General features: G+C 36.7%; 1 protein-coding gene across 4 annotated transcripts in view; it reads right to left on the bottom strand.

Annotated features, from left to right (window-relative positions):
* LOC139114503 (TNF receptor-associated factor 2-like) overlaps positions 1-19,322 on the bottom strand; it is a 137,422-nt gene that overhangs the window by 42,093 nt on the left and 76,007 nt on the right. The window contains exon 1 of one of the 4 annotated variants that reach the window (XM_070676285.1): positions 8,409-8,469. The exons of the other annotated variants lie outside the window; for them this stretch is intronic. The gene's annotated coding sequence lies outside the window, so the exon portion shown is untranslated. Of the gene's footprint in view, positions 1-8,408; positions 8,470-19,322 lie in introns of those variants that run through there. 4 annotated transcript variants of the gene reach the window in all.

The following is a 19,322-nucleotide window of genomic DNA, read 5'->3' as shown; positions in this document are numbered from 1 at the left end:
ACGATGCTGTGTGTTCCGCTACAGCTATTCGCCCCGCTCACCACAGCCCTGCAAAGACCCGTACGTAGGGTCGGTGACTTCAAATCCACTTTGGGACTTGACGTAAAAAGCCAAATTACTGCCGAAATTCAGCGTTCTTGGGCCCAAGTCGTATCCCTGCCCACCTCAGCTACTCGATCGCTTCCAAAAATGCCAGTCTTTTATTCACTTTTCGTAAATAACCGTCGATGTCGGCAACTCTCTCGCTAGCCCTGCGTACGTACGCAGTGTACGCAGTGCATTCCCTGTGTGCGTTCCTAACACACAGCATCGTACGCAGGGCTAGCGAGAGAGTTGCCGACATCGACGGTTATTAAGTAAAAGATGATGTCAAAATCAATGCACAACTGTCGAAATTACCCAAAATAAGCAACAGAAAACTAAAAGTTATCGCTGTGTCGAAAGGACAGTATATCAACATAAAAAGACGCTAGTTTGTTATGACATGGAGGCCGGAGGTAGAAGGACAGAGCATTCCCTCGCTCTCACCCAGCTATTAGTACGGGCCGCCGGTGGGATTGCCTCGCTATTAAAAGCAATGGATTCGCCGGTACTGGGGAGTACGGAGGCCATCATTCTTCAGTCTATCGAAGGAGAGGTTCGTGCCAAAAAATACATGACAGCAATCAAATATACGCTAAAACCTTTAAAACGTCAAAATCCGCAACTGACCGACAAACATGATGGCAGTCCTTGAAAAACGCTAACTTGTTATGTGCGCATGCGCATATTAAGGGGAGACCCATTTGATTTCGGGGGGGGGGTGTGCAGGAAGTGGGTATGGGAACTTCTTTTTGTTAGAGAGACAGCATTTTTTATTTCTACAGTCAGACCTGCATCAATTTTTTTTTCAAATGGAGTAGCAGTGCAATTTTTCAAATTTAAGCCAGTGTTTCACATATCACAGGATGTTTTTATTTATTCATTTTACATTCCAACAAATGACAAACAAAATGGAAGTCTATTATATATACAACTTTAAATTATAGAACACTTTTTGGCAAATCAACTGTGATCAGTACTATACCTGCTTTTCTTTAAAACAGTTAATTCCTTTTAAGTTCTCAGGGGAGATGTTATCTTTTGTGGTCAGAGAAACAAGGCTCACACATTGTATTTCATTATATTTGTTGTTCCTCAATTTCATTGTCAACTTGTAATCTTTCTAACATATTTATATTGAGAGAATAATGTATTGGTTTTAACACTAGTTTATTGACTCCTATCTTGTGTTTTAAATTTCACGATTTAGAGAAGTCAAATAATTCCATCTAGATATTGCCTATACCATTGAGATATTGCAACAGAAATACTGAAACATGATTTCTTGGGTCAGAAAAGGGAAGGAAAACATCAAGTGCACCGAGGTGTACAGTAGTGAATGCTTATATCATAAGTGCTGGAAAAAAAACACATAAGAATTACTTGTGGTAAAAACATTTGCGTGCCTTTGGCAGCATGCCAGCAAAGAATACATGAGAATGAAGTTTCCAAAATTTTGCTCATTTCAACAGCATTGTGACAATTCCTTTTTTATTTCTGTCTGTTATGAGAATATATTTTTCTCAAGCCATTACAGGCTTAATTTTTTTCTTTTATTTCACCTGGTGACATTTTTTTTTTCTCGAAATCCTCCATACCCCCCAGAAATCAAGTGGTTCTCCCCTAAGTGAGCCCCCTGACCCTATACGGGCCAGTGGATTACTTCCTCAGTAGAACTGATATGCCTGCCAGTACCGGTGTTTATCGCCTACGGAGGCCATCATTCTTCAGTCGATCAAAGGCGCCTTTCGTACCAAAAAATACACGACAGCTGCAAAAGTACATCACTGTCAACTTCATAACTATAGAACATGTTGAAAAACACAGTGAAACGTTAACAATGTAAAAAATGTGCCCATACCGAGAAACAAGATGGCGTCCGTTTCGATTCTGCAACTCAGATTTTGTCCTACAGTTGTGCGCATGCGCAGACGGTAGCTTTAGCGAAAGTGAGGCAAAATCAAGTAAATATAAAATAAAATGGATAAAAATATTGTTTAAAATAATGTAAGGCATGTATCACCAAATTTTGAACATTTCTGACGGTATTTCAACTATACGAACACCCATGCAAAACATCACAATAATCAAATCAGTGGTTTTGAGGAAAAAGTGAAAATAGTGGTTTTCAGAAAAAAGCTAAAAAAGTGACTTTAAAATGATTCAATCAAAAAAGAAAAAAAGACCGTTTGAGATACATGCTTAAGTGACTACCAGACCAAATTTAAGAAAAAGTCACTGAAGCGTTTCTGAGATACCTGCGTCCACAGCATACGGCCCACTATGTTGGCCGTATTGGGCCGCGCCATCACATTAGTACCTTGTGCCCACAGGGCACAAAGTACTAAAAAGGAATTTCTTGTATGAAATCTGTTTTATTTGGTACAGGGACATGTTAGAAATATAAAATAGACTTTAAACAGAAAAAATATTAGAATGCTATATCAGTAATAGTCATATTTTGAAGGATACCGCAAAATCAAGAATTGCTGACTCGCATGCGTTTTTTGTTAAATCTGTCTTCTTGTAGGTCGTCTTCTGAGCTTGTTATTGAATATAACATGGTATGTTAGGTATCATTAGAAAGACAATTTACTAGTCTTTAAAATGAAATATGGTAACATGCAATATCTTGTATAGTTTTCATGACATATGACGAAAACTCACCCCATACCCAATGTTTATATAGAAAGTACTGTCATAGCGTGATCAAATTCTGTGAATGTTTTATCTAGACATGATTTGGTACTGGGTCATGTCAGAAATATGAAATAGTCTTTTAACATAAAAAGTATTGGGTTTGTATAGTTGTAACAGCCATATTTTGAGGGGTAACGCAAAATCACATTACTGCAGACCGGCACCCTTTTTTAAAATTATTCTTCTCGTAAGCCATCCACTGAGCTTATTTTGTATCATAACCTGGCTTCTTGGGCATCATTAGAAAAGCAATTTATTATTCTTTTTAATGACGTATTGTAATATGCAATTTCATAGTTTTCATTGAATAGGGCAAAAACTTACCCCATACCTCAAAGTTTACATAGCAAATTACAGTTAATTTCAAATTCTACCAGTTTTTCACGTAGACGTTAAACAAATTGTAATGCTTTGTATGAAATATGTTTCATTAGCTATGTCACAAATGTCACAAATATGATGTAGACTTTTAACGGAAAAATATCGAGATACAATAGCTGTTACTTTCATGTTTTGAAGGGTACAGTAAAGTCACGATTTGCCACCCACATGCGTTTTTTGTTAAACCAATCTTCTTGTCAGTCATCATGCACAAGACCACTAATTAATTCCCATAGGCCACCACAGTAGCGTTGAGATCGATTTTCCTATTTTAAAACATTCAGCGGCACGAATCCTCTTAACAGGTGTTAGGTCAATGTCAGCTTGACTACTGATGAATTTTTCGTGTGGGCAAGTCCAGGAAAAATTTTAGATAGCGATGAAAATAGCGCCCTCAGTGGTGTTTTTGACAAAATTCAGGCTTATGTTTTGATTTCTATGGCCCAAAATTACGGCGTATCTTAAATTCTACCATTTTTGACAAAACATAACACAAAAGGTAATTCTTGTATGAAATCTGATTTGTTTGTCACAAAAGTACGTCACAAATATGAAATAAACTTTTAACGGAAAGATAATATGATTTGGTAGCCATGTAGATCATTTTTGGAGGGGAACAATACCTGGCAAGTGTATGTTTCATCAAATTTGCTATGATACCTGGGTACCCTTCCAAATATGATCTAGATGGCTACTAAATCATATTATATTCCTGTTAAAAGTTAATTTCATATTTGTGACATACTTTTGTAACGAAAACACAGATTTCATACATTGCATACAAACATTGCCTTTTGTATAAAAGTTAATACATTGTAAAAGATTGGTAGAATTTCAGATTCACTGTAATTTGCTGTGTACACCTTGGGATATGGGGTAAACTTTAGTCCTATTTTATGAAAGCTAAACAAGATATTGCATATCAAAATATGTCTTGCCTTTCTATCGATACCTAATAAGTCAGGCTATGTTAAAAATCAAGCTTACTAGATGACTTATAAGAAGACAGATTTAACAAAAATGCATTCGAGTCGGCAATACTATGATTTTGCGGTAACCTTCAAAATGTGACTGTTACAGTTATAAAATCCCAATATATTTTCTGTTAAAAGTCCATTTCATATTTCTGACATGACCAGGTACCAATTAAAAAGATTTCATATATTAAAGCAGTGCCTTATTTGTTATGTCTATGTACAAAATTGGCAGAATTTGACGTTATCTATAACAGTAATTTTCCGATATGAACTTTGGGGTATGGGGTAAATTTGGTCATATTTCATAAAAACTGTATAAGATATTGCACCAAATGCTGAATTGAATTGTCGTAATCAATGCGCAGGTAAAGAGGTCTAGTACCTAATCAATTGACTAAGTCATGTGACAAATGCGCAGGGTTATAACAAAAGCGAGGAATATCAAACATGAAATATGTTGTATTTTATCGATTTGTTTTCAAAAGAGCGTGGGAATCTCTGATAATGCCATTCAATGCATCCTGCATGTTTCTAGCATTCCTGAAACACACATATCCGTTCCAAAACTCATAAAACAGTCAAAAACACAGGATATTTTCCAAAAATAAATATATATGGAAGGGCCCTAAAATCAATTAGTTAAAAAAGGGGTTCAGCAATTTCCCTTATGTATCAAACCGCTTATCCGTTTGGCTCCATTTTAACAAACTAGAACCTTCGACTAGGTCTTAACATCTGCACCAAATATCGACGCAGTCTGTTCAGCCGTTTTTGAATTTTGTCGTTTACGGAAAAAAAATTCCTAATTGTCCGACACACAACCCAATCACAATAACACAATGAACTACTGTTATAAATTGCAGTGATGTAAGCCAGTGTCCAAGGCCAATAAAACTCAAGAACATTTATCATAGTAAACTGTTAAAAAACAGAATCATAAACGTCAAGAGATATCAAACACAGAAAATAACGTTGTAAACACCGCATTTAAGACATTTTCAAAAAACAAAAACGTACCCCAGCACAATTTGTCAAAAAGGACCCATCCCAAAACAAAGTCCGTCTCTTATTATTACTCATGATTGACACTACACGCACACTGTAAAATACACATACAATTCTGCTCTTACCCAGGCTGCATTTTCACATTATTTAATTTTATATTTATTTTTGTATACATATAAAACACATGCGCAACTAGTTTTAACTGCGATTTATAAAAAAAAACAGAGTGAAGGCGTTAAATCAACCATGGATAGGCCTAATTCGGCCTTATCCATGTCTGGTCTTAGGGGTGTGTTCAAAGTCGACATAAATTTGCAACCAGGCCACAAAACCTATGTGAAAGGGTCATATCGGCCCTTGGCCCTGTTGACTCCCCAACAGTTTGCCTGGAGCGACGGCGAAAAGTGAATGAGAGGAAAGAGATTCAAGTGCAGTGTCAACGCGGACCTTTTTACTTATCTTATCACAATCTCATGCCAGGCCACAGGCCTCATAGTAAGTGAGGTTGCCCACAATGCTGCTTGATTTGTGAACTCAGACATTGTTTGCTGAAGGCTTATTCAATTTCATTAGATTTTGAATAATTAAAAAGTAGAATTTAATTTCAAGATTATTTGATAAAAGTATGCTTCTAAATAATCAATTATGATACACATTCAAGACTTAGAGTGAATTAAGTTATAAGCTAATGTTCGTAGGTGCTACAAATTATACATTTTTAAGGTAAAGTTCTCAGCAACTCAGATATTCTCATCATACCAAATGGTTTGTATATAATTTCCTTTGTTATCGACAATTTTAAAAAAATCAATATCTTTTTGCCCACAAAGATGCAGCTCATTGCCTTAATTTCTTTCAAAAGATTGTGTATGGCTGTCAAAATTATATGTTGACAAAATAATAAAGTTGTTATCTTCTCCATGGAAAAGTGCTTAATCATCTCATTATTCAAAGTGGGAAAATCAAAAACGACATGATCCTCAAAACCATGCTGTCAGAATTTGGAAATATGGCTCAAGTTGTCTCGCATACAGAACAAAACTTGCTTCAGTTCAATTAGCAATTTCAGTTTTGCGAATCAAACAGAATAGTTTGTAACAACATGTATTATGGGAAGCAAGGTATTTGACAAAAAAATTAATAGAAAACAGGTGTATAAGAGCTCAGTAAGTGATTAAACGTCCATGAGATTGTTTGCGTTACCGGCGCCCATCAGTCTGACAGTACAGGTGAAATGTTTCACACAGTGGAATTCGTGACCCATTGAGCAACTTGTAATACATGTAGTATTACCCGGTTCAAAGGACAATTACCACGCATACAACAGTATAGTTCCCCCTTGGAGCGAAGAAACAGAAAGTAGAGTGTTCTTCAGTGCATAATAGTTAGAATTTACTGGGTGTACGAATGTCAAACATTGTCCCGTGTATTACTAAGCGATAATTCGATAGATGCCATTGGCACTGTATAGATAACAGAAAAAACATGAACAGGTCAGATGACTGCTGCATGGTATGTCATCGGCACTGTGGAACCTCTGAACTTCTATTAACATTTAGACGCTAACCTTTTAGACCTAATACATAAAACACCCTCTTTAAAGATAGTTTCTATGGTTTTGGGTGGTTGGACAAGCATTGCTCAATTGTTTAGAATAGCTCATATCTTTAGATAATCTCATATCCTGTGCATGAATAGCGAAATCTACCCACGCGAGCGACTACTTATGTTGTGTTGGCCAGGTTTTTTGGTAACTAGAAGGTCAATGGTCTCTGGTTTCTTTTAGGGGCCTGAACAAACTAGGCTAGGGCCATTATTGTATTTATAGGAGTTCAGTATACTTCCTCTTCTTCTTCCATAACTTTTTGTCGACCTGGAACTCAAAAACGGCTTACCATAAACTTCTCAAATCTGCAGGGCTAATAGGTACATATAAATACCCGTGCACCTGATCCTTAAAATTTTGATTGGTCAAATAACCTGGCGGCCATGTTGGATTTTTCCAAACATTAACATGGCTTCTCCAGACGACGTAGGGGTCTGGTCGATGTGATTCTTTTTACAGCAAGCATAACCCTAGGTCTTTAAAATTTGCAAATAAAATCTTGAGCGGTCACATGACCTTGGCCGCCATATCGGGTTTTCTAAGAAAATACAAGTTTAATCTTTAAAAATCGTCTTCTCTTGAACCAATACAACAATTGAACTGAAAATTTACTCGTATCGTCCTTAGTGTCAGTACTTGCGAAAGGCATTTGGATCGGTAATGTGCTTTGGACGCCATGTGGGATTTTGCGAAAATCCGATTTAATCTTTAAAATCTTTTTTCTACAGAACCAACGCACCATTTCTATTTGAGATTTCACTTTTACCAACCCTAGTGTGAGTTATTTCAAGTTTGAGAAAAGCACTTGTATTTGTCGACCGCTTTGGCGGCCATATTGGTTTTTGCGAAAATCCAACGATTACCAGCTAAAAAATATTCAAACTTCTTATTCTTACGAACCATCGCACCATTTGAACGAAATTTTGCTCATATTATCTTTTTTGTGGGTACTTTCAAGTGTGCGAAAGCCAAACGGATTGATTTCGTGGCGGCATACTAGATTTTCAAAATATTCCAATTAATCTGTCAAAATCTTCTTTTCCAATACCAAAGCACCATTTAATTTAAATGTACAATAAAATCATCTCTAGTGTGAGTACTTTACAGTTTGAGAAAGACACTTTCATCTGTTGCTAATGGATCTTTAATTATGTAAATTAGTACTTAGCTGGAGTAAAATCGCTAAATGGCTTTAAGCGACGTCATATCATAGTATCTTCAATGTACACAGTAAGTTTCATCAAAGTCAAATCAATCCATAAATATGTCCAACACAGACAGCAACACAGACAAGCAGACAGAGAGATATTGGTACGATATTAGCTCACGTGTGTGAAAAACGTGAGCTTAAATTGTACAAAAAGAAAAGAAAAGAAAAACAGCGGAAACGAAGTAAAAGAAGTCTCATGAGAAACCAAATTTAAAGAAAAAGAAAGTATAGGCCTATTAAGCTTCCATAGTTTTCGACCTGGACAAAACTTTTTCACAGAATTATCAAGGGCTACATTTCAATTTCAGGGCTATGTAAATCCATTAGTACCAGATGTATAACTGCACCAAATATATTCATTCGTAACAGGTTGTTTGCTTTTAGCGGGAGTTTTGGTCTACCCAAATCGTTATCTGATGGTTATGTGGAACGGTGAAAAGAAACTTACCTTGCAAAAGTAGAATGCAAGTGGCATGTGGCTTTTATAGAGCCAAAGGTAGTCTTTGTGTGACGCCCACGCTTATTTATATTCAATGTCCTGTACTCTGACCCCTGTTGACACCCAAAAGCTCGGTCATGGTACGATGCACTTTGCTCCATTTATTCCATAAAAAAGGCACTGCCATTTACGATTATAATGCATTTAAATATGTCTATGCCTTCCGTATCAACTCGTTTGATACAACTTCTTGTTGAAACCCATAAGGGAATTGGGGAGGGTCACGTTTTAGACAACTGTCCAAGATGGACTGTCACTTTTTATAAACCTATAGTACGGGGAGGATGACTTTAATCTTTACGGCCCTGCTACAGCTTTTGCTTTTGCGAGGGCCCCTACGCCGTACGACCAAGGGCCGCAAAAACCGATCAGGGAAGTAAGGTTTTATCAGATACCTTACGGAATGATAAATGTGTAGTTTACATAATATTCAAGATTGTTTAGGAGATAAAAATGCGTGCGATATCAAAAATTCATCGCCATTTGTGTCAGTTTTTCATAAATACTATGGCCGCTTCCTTTCGCGGATTGAAATACATAATGACGTCATTTGTTTACCTGCAAAATTCTAGAACGCGCAAAGCAATATGCGTACGATAACGTGACCAACAGAGATCAAGGCTGAAATCGAGGTGTAAGAAGGACGAAAGCGTGATGTCAGTTTCTTGTAATTTATACTGAACAGGCACGCACTTAGTACCATGTATAGTGAATCAACATTTCGGTGAAGTTCTAAAATCGAACTTATTGCACACACATCCATTTGTAACCGCCCTAGTCTAATAAATGGATTAATATCAATTATCAAGCTTACATAAATACACAAATTTACCTGTTTGCATTGAAAAGAATATTCATAGTTTCCTTATTTACTACCATGTTTAGTAAATCAACATTTTCAATGAAATCCAAAAATCCAATTTCTTGTACACACGTGCACGCTTTACTTCCCACTTCAAGCAAAGTGCATTTACAAATTATCAAAAAAATATCAGTGTACAGATATAGCTTGTTGTGTGGGGAAAATTCTCAATAGTTTGCCTAATAGACTCCAATATATTGATATTTTGGTGAAGTACTAGATCCAACCACGTCATGCTGCCTTATAGTTGCGCAAAATATGGCTACCCTCCGCAAATGTATGAACTTTCAAAAATGCTTGAGTGACAAATTGAAACCCTCCCTCCCAAAACGCCAGCCCTCCCCCTGTGATTTCTGTCCGTAACTTACATAACAATTTAACTAATTATTATGTACATTAGCTCATACTGTTTCAGTTATTCCTTGGGGGAATACTGCAGTGATTCGGGGGAGGGTCAAGTTTCAGAATGCCGGACAAAGGGGAGGGTCAAATTTTGGACACAAGGAAAGGGCATTAATTGGACAAAAGAAACAACTCAATTTACGCAATAGAAATTATGGTTAAGATAATTCAAGGAAATATACATAAAAAATGTGTGTATCTTCAATTTAACGGAAAACTCGGAAGAACACGAAAATCATGAATAGCTACACAGGCCTCTTTTGCCAGAGATACCAAAATGATTTTCAACTTGAAAGTTAAATGAAACCTTTCGGCTTAACATAAATAATTTGGGCAGGAATATTTTTAATACAGCGAAATACCTTTTTCTTTCATGGTAGACACTGCAAGAGGTTCTTAACCTAGGCTGTATCGCCCATGCCTCTAACGGAATGCATACACCATCTTGCCTACAATGATAACTAATGCAACGAAAACCTCATAAGAAACCTATAGGGGAGAAATTCTTCCTTCAGTGTTCGCTCTATCGTAAAAGTTACACTCACTGTGGACCGAATTCCGTTTGTAAGCAATTTCTCAACCAGATATGAACTGATAATGCTCACGTGTTTTATTATATATTGCAGTTGTCTGAGATTTTAAACTTTTGCACATGTTTGAAACTTTATTGAAAGTGATATGATCAATATCATGAATAATATTCATCACAGATTAACTCTAAAGGTCATTAAAGGCGCCCTTCTCAATCCCTGGTTCTCGCATTAGCGAATGTGTCAACAGCCCATTAACAGTTTGTATTTCTTTGTTTTCCATTGAATATTTAATCAAAGTAATAATATTTATATTAGATAAATCTGATAATTGAGTGGGGACTTTAAGTATACAAATACGTAATGAGCAGAAGTAAAAATACTAAATTTCTTGCCTCTGGTCAAGTCCTTCAAGCTATATGTGCCAAACAGTGAAAGCTCAATAGATATGCAAATTATAAATTAGCTGACATGAAAATGCGAAATGACTTTCAATATTTTTTTAACCTGGTATCATCAATGTACATAGCATGTTTTGCCAACTTTGATCAAGTAAATCCTGGTATATATACTGAATTAGGAAAGTTCATTAAATATGCAAATTAGGAATTGGCTGAAATAAAAATGCTTAATGACTTTGAATAATGTTGTATCGAAGTATCTTCAATGTACATAGCAAGTTTCACCAACTTTAGTCAAGACAATCAAGGTATATATCCTTAATAAGAAAGTTCATTAAATATGCAAAATTGGAATTGGCTGAAGTAAAAATACAAATAAAGGTCAATAATGCAATATGCAAATTAGCGATAATATTTCACGTCACTACTTAATACCTTTCACGGCTGATATATCATGGTGCGATCAACATTTGTAGCAATCGCATCAAATTCTGTGCTGTCGTTCTCAATGAATGTCCACTTTATTTCATTTTCATTAATTATGCAAATGAGCAAAAGCAAGCAAGCCACGCAAACCAAAAACTAATCACTTCTTGCCATTTGCATACTAAATCTACGTATCAGATTTGGTTCTGATCTGAAGAGCCGTTTTTGAGATATCGGCCCACAGACACACAGACACACAGACATCGCTGCGACATTAGCCCACGTGTGTGAACACGTGAGCTAAAAACTACGTGACAGGTTGTAATTTAATGAAATATTGTACAAACGTCAGGTTTATGTAGTCCGGCGAGGACTTATAGATTAGGTCATGTCCGACCATCACCAGCTTTTTCTCAGACACCTGTGAAGCATGGCAATTGTTTAATATCTTGGCACAAATATAGTGCTATATGGTTTATAGATACACGCCACTTGCTTTCAAAAAAAAATCAAATTTTTCCCAAAAGATTCATTTATTGAATATTCTGAGCTATATCCTTTGAGTTTGAATCCCAAATGGGCTAGGTATCTGGTATTTACATATAGGTATTTAGACTTGAATAGTCTGAATCTGAATCAGAAATTACCTCTGTATCTTCCCGATGTGAATGTGTAAAGACACTCGAATGATTGTTGATATTTCAAGAAATACTGACTCAAATCTGATAGAACTTGGTAGATATGTTGATACACCAGAGCTGTTATAGTGTGCAAAGATACTTGGAGGTGTCATGTCAAATAATTGCTAGTTTGTACATTTGATAAACTTTCTTTATTAATGTACTGTGTCCAGGAATACTGCAGCAATTTAATGAAACGTGGTACAGATGTTGATCTCTCTGTACTTTAACAGTGTACAAAGACATCATTAGTGTGAAATATCTAGAAATGGTGCATTAAATTTGATTAAACTTGGTACAAATGTTCTCACAGTGTTATAATAGCATGCAAAGACATTTAGCCGCATCATATCAATTAACTGGTCATTTGAATATCTAATGAATTTCATAATTAAGGTGACAAGTCTAAAAATAATGACGCAAACTCAATGAATCTTGCTATAAATTTTGAACATACAGTGCTGTAAAAGTTTACAAAGACATTTAACCTTCTCATGCCAATAATTACTTATTTGCATAGTTACTTAATTTCCAAATTAGTGTACTACGTCCAGCAACACTGTATCAAGTTTAATGAGACCTTGTACATAGGTTGAAATGCTAATTTGAATATTTGATGAACTTTCCTAATACATATGATATGTCTTGAAATACTGCGTCATATATGATAAACTTGGCACAGTGCTGCAATATATGCAAAGACATTTAGCAGTATCAGATCAATCAACTGTCGATTTACACATTCAATGAATTTCCATAATTAGTGTGATAATCCAGAAGTACTGCATCAAAGTTTATGAAATGTGGTACAGTTGTTGATCGTACAGTGTTGTCATAGCCTGTAAAAAGACTTAGTAGCTTAATAAGATTTGTTGCTAATTTCATATTTATAGACCGTTCCTAATTAAGTGTGATATATCCAGAAATACTGCATCAAATGTGATGAAACTTGGTACAAATGTTGAACTATCAGTGCCGTAATAGCGTACAAAGACACTTAGCAGTAGCATGTCAGTTAGTTGCTAAATTGCCTATTTAGAGTGATGTATCTAGAAATACTGCAGCAAATTTGATGAAACTTGGTGAATATGTTGATCTCACAGTGTTTAAATTGAATATAATGACATTTAGCAACATCCTGTCAATTAATTACTGATTGACGTATTTAAATGACGTTCCATAATTAGGATGGGAGACCGGATGGCTTTACATGCTCACCACCATGATGGACACACCGAACTTTTTTCTGTAGTGAAGCTGGGTGTTTAAACAGGGAAATAATGTTTGTAATTTGTGATCTATACTCTGAATGACGCATTCAATCAGACGAAACTTGCTAAATATGTTGATCATTCAAACGATTTACAGTCAAGAAAGGCATTTAGCAGTATAAATAGCTAATTACAACAAATCTCCTTTGTAGTTAACATAGAGGCATGTTTGGTTCATATCCAACATTCTGATTTTATTTAATGTTAAGAGCCATTACGCAGCCACGCCTTGACCAGTTTCTTGCAGATCAGTTGCATTTTGACGTTTCAAGAGCCAGTAATCGGCTTATCTAATTCTACCCAACTTGGTAAAAGGATTGTAATAGATCGCTCATGTTAGTTGTTGTTCAAACGTTATGTTTCATTTAATTTAATGTCCAGGTGCTTTGCAAACTGCAGCCATTATTCCTGTATCTTCTCTATCAAATTCTCTGGCAATCGCCAACCTGATTTTTTCCTTTAACACCATGTTTTCTCATACTTACAGTGTCATTATGAATGTGATACCATACTTTACATATTCCTCCCTTCATTTCCAAAAAACTTAACCTTGGAGTGGAATTCGAATATCTTCACTAGATCATTTAAGTTCTTCCTTTGTTGAAGTTGTGAAGAAGTATTTAACACTGCATAATGAGATAAACAGGATTTATGCTTCATCTGTTTAACACTTTGTTAACCATTCACAATGACACATTGCCGAACATGGAAAGTCATCAAATCCCTCACTCTTCAAGCAACAACGCCAACACATAGAAGCACTAGAGCAGGCATAAACAAAAAGTGATGCGTCGATATTATACCATCACAACCTGTCCCGAAGTTAAAACAATCCGCCACATTAAGCAATGCTAATGTCAGCAATCTATTCCAAGTGCCATCTGTCAATGAGCAATGTAAACCAAAAGGAGGAAAATCACAACCTGGAATGACAGATCTATCTGATCTGTAACAAGACACCAGACGTATGTGATTGTATCATTGATCATGAACATAGCACAGCACAGCACAGCACAGCTAATAAATTTAAACAAAGTACTGACGCACATAACACAATCAAATTCGTGAAAGATAGCTGTATGGTAGTTCGATCATCCAGTCTGGCGAGTACTTTGCTACAATATGTGTCGTTGTTGTGTTTCAATGATAATAAAATCAATTGGAGCTGCAAGCAGCCTTACCAGGGCCTAAGCACTTCAGTGGTGATTGGTATATATTAGAGTTCACAAACTAACAAGTCATTGACAATGACATAGCCCCTTGTAACTGAGAATTGGTCACTGGAAGTGACTTCAAATTGAAGTCGATATGATGCGCATAAAAATGCGGGTACCAAAGCCCTGTCTGTGATTGATGCCCATATTAGCTTGAATTGCAAACAACTAGACACTAGTATAAATGGCATAGGGTTATGTCCTTTTACCAAGTTGAACAGAATTAGGTTTGTCATGTTCTGCTCTTGAAATGTCAAAAATTCAACTTACCTGCAAGAAACTTGTCCTGGCATGTCTGAGTAATGGCTCTTGATAAATAAAGTCAGAATGCCAGATGTGAACCAAAAATACCCCATTTTCAGTAAAGAAGAAACTTACTATTATTAGCTTTAGATAAAATGCCTTTTTTGACTGGTAAATCATTGCATGATTAACATCTGCAGCACGTGTCATCAGATTTAATGCAGTCATTCATGATATAGATCTTTTAAACACAATTGGAACTATTTTGTGATTATAAGATGAACAGTAAAAGTCACAGAATGTGCTCTCTAAGAGAGGGTTTACTCAAAGCATTTAGTAATTATCAATTTTTCTTGTAAAAACATCAAAACTGTAATAATTGAATTAAATGTTAAAGTAGTATTAAAAAAATTGGAGTATTTAAAGCCACCTGCTTTTCAAAAATTGTAAATTTATCCTTTTTGACAATTTTTTAGAATAATTCATCTCATTGATACACAATCTTGAAAATGTCAAGATTAGAGGTCAAAACTTGATGATTGCTGTATTGTTCAGAGGACCTGGATACATTTGAAGGCTTCGGGATCATATCTGATTGGTTCTTTACTATTTCAAAGTTCCTCGCTAGGCCAGTCCTTAAAAATGTTTAGGGGTCATATCTCAGTGGTCCCTTAAAAAGATGAAGGGACACATCAGGGTGGTCCCCGAAAGTTTCAAGGACTCATCTGGGTGGTCCCTGAAAGTTTCAAGGTCACATTAGGATAATCTTTGAAAAATTCAGGGGCACCTCAGGTTGGTCCCTGAAAGTTTCAAGGACTCATCCGGGTGGTCCCTGAAAGTTTCAAGGACTCATCCGGGTGGTCCCTGGAAGTTTCAAGGTCACATCAGAGTGGTCTCTAAAAGATCAAGGGACACATCTACGTGGTCCCTGAATGTTTCAAAGACTCGTCTTGCGATGGTGGTTTTTGAAAGATTCAAAGTCACATTAGGATAGTCCTTGAAAGATTCGGGGACACCTCAGGTTGGTCTCTGAAAGTTTCAAGGACTCATAGTCTTAGTCATGTTCACGCTAGAATCACAGTTGCTGACATCATTGTCGAGATCGGGAACAGCACTGTCAGTGTCACTCCACAAAGGACCACGGTAACAGACATCAAATTCGTCGGAGATATCCAGTATTCCGTTGCTTTCCATGTAGTCCTGTCATTAAATAATTGGGGTAATGGACGTCCTACATTCAGAATCGGCAACCTTTCCCGACGAAGGAATTAGTGCAGTAGTCAAAATCCATTCGAACATCACGCTGTTTACACACTCGACTTGAAACAATGCAGAGCCTCACAACAATGTGATCCGTGACCTATACTATGTAAATTAGCAAGGACCATATTAGTTGGTGTACGATTCAGTGTCTCGCTTAATGAGAAAAGTATCATTGACTACATCTCCAAATTAATCATGAAGACTGTAACATACAACCATAGTATTTTAAATGGTGGGAAAACTTTACAGCATAAAAGAGCAACATGTACCTTACCCGGGACCTTACACAATCGCACAATCCTAGATGCCCCTGTAGGTTAAAATGGAATGTGCCATCATGAACTGATTGTTTGCGAATAATTAATTGTTTACTGTTCAGACCAGCGGCGCGTCGGCTAGTGACAGCATACTTCAACCAGCGAGTAAATTACCATTAATCGTCAAGGACTGCTCGTCTAAGTCGATTGAAGGTTCAGCCACTGCCCAGTTTATCACATTTATGCCGGGAAGAACATGCCTTGTAGATCTCGTCGCGTGATAAATATTCAAAGACGTGTTTTGGGGCCGGCCGACCAGTCACACATGGGAGCAATGAGGACGCTGTGTTAAGCCATTACATAATCTTAACTTCGACTGTCATGAATATTTACGCTGTATGTGCAGGAAGTTGGACCAAATCTTTTCAGTGATTCGTCTGCCTGTCAGCTTTACCAAGTAATGCTAGTGAATGCACAAGCTGACGAGCGAAGGTCACATCAGGATAGTCCTTGAAAGGTTCAGGATCTCATCTGGGTGGTCCCGGAAAGTTTCAAGGACTCATCCGGGTGGTCCCTGAAAGTTTCGAGGTCACACCAGGATAGTCCTTGAACGATTCAGGTCACATCTGGGTGGTCCCTGAAAGTTTCAAGGACTCATCTGGGTGGTCCCTGAAAGTTTCAATGTCACATCAGGATAGTCCTTGAAAGATTCAGGGTCACTTCTGGGTGGTCCCTAAAAGTTTCAAGGACTCATCTGGGTGGTCCCTGAAATTTCAAGGTCATAGATTTTGGGTCTCCTCGGAGTGGTCCCCGAAAGCTGCAAAGGCATCTCTGCACAGTTCCTAAAAATTCCAGACAAAAACTGTTGGTTTTTGCCGTTAATATTTTAAAGTTTCAACAGACAGATGATATTGATTACATTTTTATGCATCTACCAAAAAGAGTTCATTTTTAATAGAATTACTGAAATAGTTCAGTGATTTTTAAAAAATTTCCAGCATTAATTAGCAAACGCACAAGAAAGGGTAGTTTTATCAAATTTACCAGGTCTCATTTCCTTGTATATGAAATAAATAAATGTACAAGTCATTTTCTTAACATCTACCAAATCATTTGAGAGAGAGATCACCAAAAAAACATACACTTCAGCAGAACTGATTTGGGTAGAAGTAGAAGGCCATTTTACCATCGAAAATTTAAAATTTTCTCTTGCATAGTTCGGTGAGAAAAGCAAATGCCCACAAATCAACCTAGGAAAGGGAATTTGTATTTTCACTTAAACCTAAACAAAATTGACAAATCAGTTACATTTAATGGGTTCTCTTTTCTGAGAGTGCGAAAAGCTAGACAAAAATGTAAAATTTGTTAGAGATGTATTTGATGATTGTGCAATTATCAATAATTTATAAAATTGCCCTCGTCTCCACACAAAAACACTGTTAGATTGATGATTTTTAAATAGATTACAACAAAATGCTCAAGATCTTATAATCACAAAATAGTTCCAATTGTGTATTTATCACAAACATTGTTTCGCTGTTAGCCAATCTGGGCTGCAACCGTAATCACAAAATGCCATTAAATAAGTCAATTAATATAGAAATAACGGGCGACGCGCTGACCATTAACGTTTATTTATGAGCAAGGGCGAGAGAAAAGCCAAAAATTAATGGGTGAGGCTTGCCGAACCGTTAATTTGGCTTTCCTCCAGCCCGTGCCAATAAATAAACGTTAATGGTCAGCGCGGAGTCTGTTATTTCAATTATATTATTAACGAAGCCCAAAAACCGGCAAAATTTAAGAAATTTCCCGTGCGAATGACGGTGGGGCCCCAGAACCTGTCAGTGAGTAGTGGGCGCGCTGCAAAAATTTTGCAGATTCGGAGATTGTTTTGAAAAATAGCGAAAAACCCAATATGCCTCCTAAACTATGTGAACAACCCATATGCCTTTCGCAAACTCGATAGTACTAACACTAGTAATGATATGAGTAAAATTTGAGTTCAAATGTTGTGTTGGTTCAGGAGTTAACGATTTTCATATTTTAGATTAAAATGGATTTCATGAAAAATCCAATGTGGCGGTTAAAACCACGTGACCGATCAAAATGCCTTAGCAAACTTGATAATATTCACACTAATGATGACATGTGAAAAATTTCAATTAAAATGGTCTGTTTGTGCTGGAGTTTAAAATTTTTATAGATTAATTTTGATTTTTTGAAAATCCAGTATGGCGGGCAAGGTGACGTTACCGCACGCCATTTTATTAGTCAATTCGAGATGATGGCAAACATACTTGCTATACACACAACATTTTATTTGGCTGGACCCTAGGTCACCGGTAGAATTCTCTCTTTCAGGTTTTCATGAAATCCAATATGGCCGTAAGATCACGTGACTAATTAAACATTATTCAAGGATTAGGTGCACCACCCCTTTTGGCACTGATCACTGTGCCAAGTTTAGGAGGTGAACATGCAGTAGTTTTCAATATCTAGCCTGGCAAAGAATTGGTTGTAGAACAAAAAAGGAGAATTAAAGCTGCAAGCAGCCTTGGAAGGGCCCAACCAGTTTTGAGAAATACCAATATGGCTACTAAATCACGCGACCAGTCCAAATGACTTTCGCAAACTTGAAAGTACCCACAACATGGATGACATGAGAAACATTTCAGTTCTAATGCTAAAAAATGATCGTAGATTTTCTCTTAAACTAATGTGGCCGCCAAACTAGAGGACCGATAACAATGTTTTTTTGCAAACTTGAAAGTACTCACACCAAGGATGATATAAATGAAATTCATATGAAATGGTGCTTTTGTTCTTGAGAAGAATAATTTTAAGATGAAATCAAAATTTTCGCAAAATCAAATATGGTGGCCAAGCCATATGTCCCGATCCAAATGCCTTTTGCAAAGTGAAAGTTCTCACTCTAGGCATAGACCTTAAAAACGGAAGGACAGGCAACTGACAGAAAAGACAAAGAAACTTGCGTGTTTACCCGTACGATCTGGGTTATAATCCTCTGCGCAGTTATGTAAACGCAAAACACGTCACGTGATGACACAGTGACGTCTTGGCAGCACTGGAGCTACACAGAAGACGCTATACCTGTGCTGTCGAGTCAAGTCGCGTTCTGTTCCGGGGTCTAGTTCACGTTGTTTTCAAGCATTGTATTACCCATTGATTTTTACAGACAATTTTGCTACCATTTTCGACAGATGAGTCACTATTAGGTATATTTATTGTTGTTGTTTTTTGTAATTCCCGTCAATTCATGATCGAGTCGGCAAAGTTAATTTGCAATCTAATCA

This window comes from Ptychodera flava, chromosome 16, assembly GCF_041260155.1.
Source record: "Ptychodera flava strain L36383 chromosome 16, AS_Pfla_20210202, whole genome shotgun sequence".
NCBI classification, from domain to species: Eukaryota; Metazoa; Hemichordata; class Enteropneusta; family Ptychoderidae; genus Ptychodera; species Ptychodera flava.
Note: the sequence above shows the minus strand (reverse complement) of the source record. Positions and strands in the feature narration are given on the sequence as shown.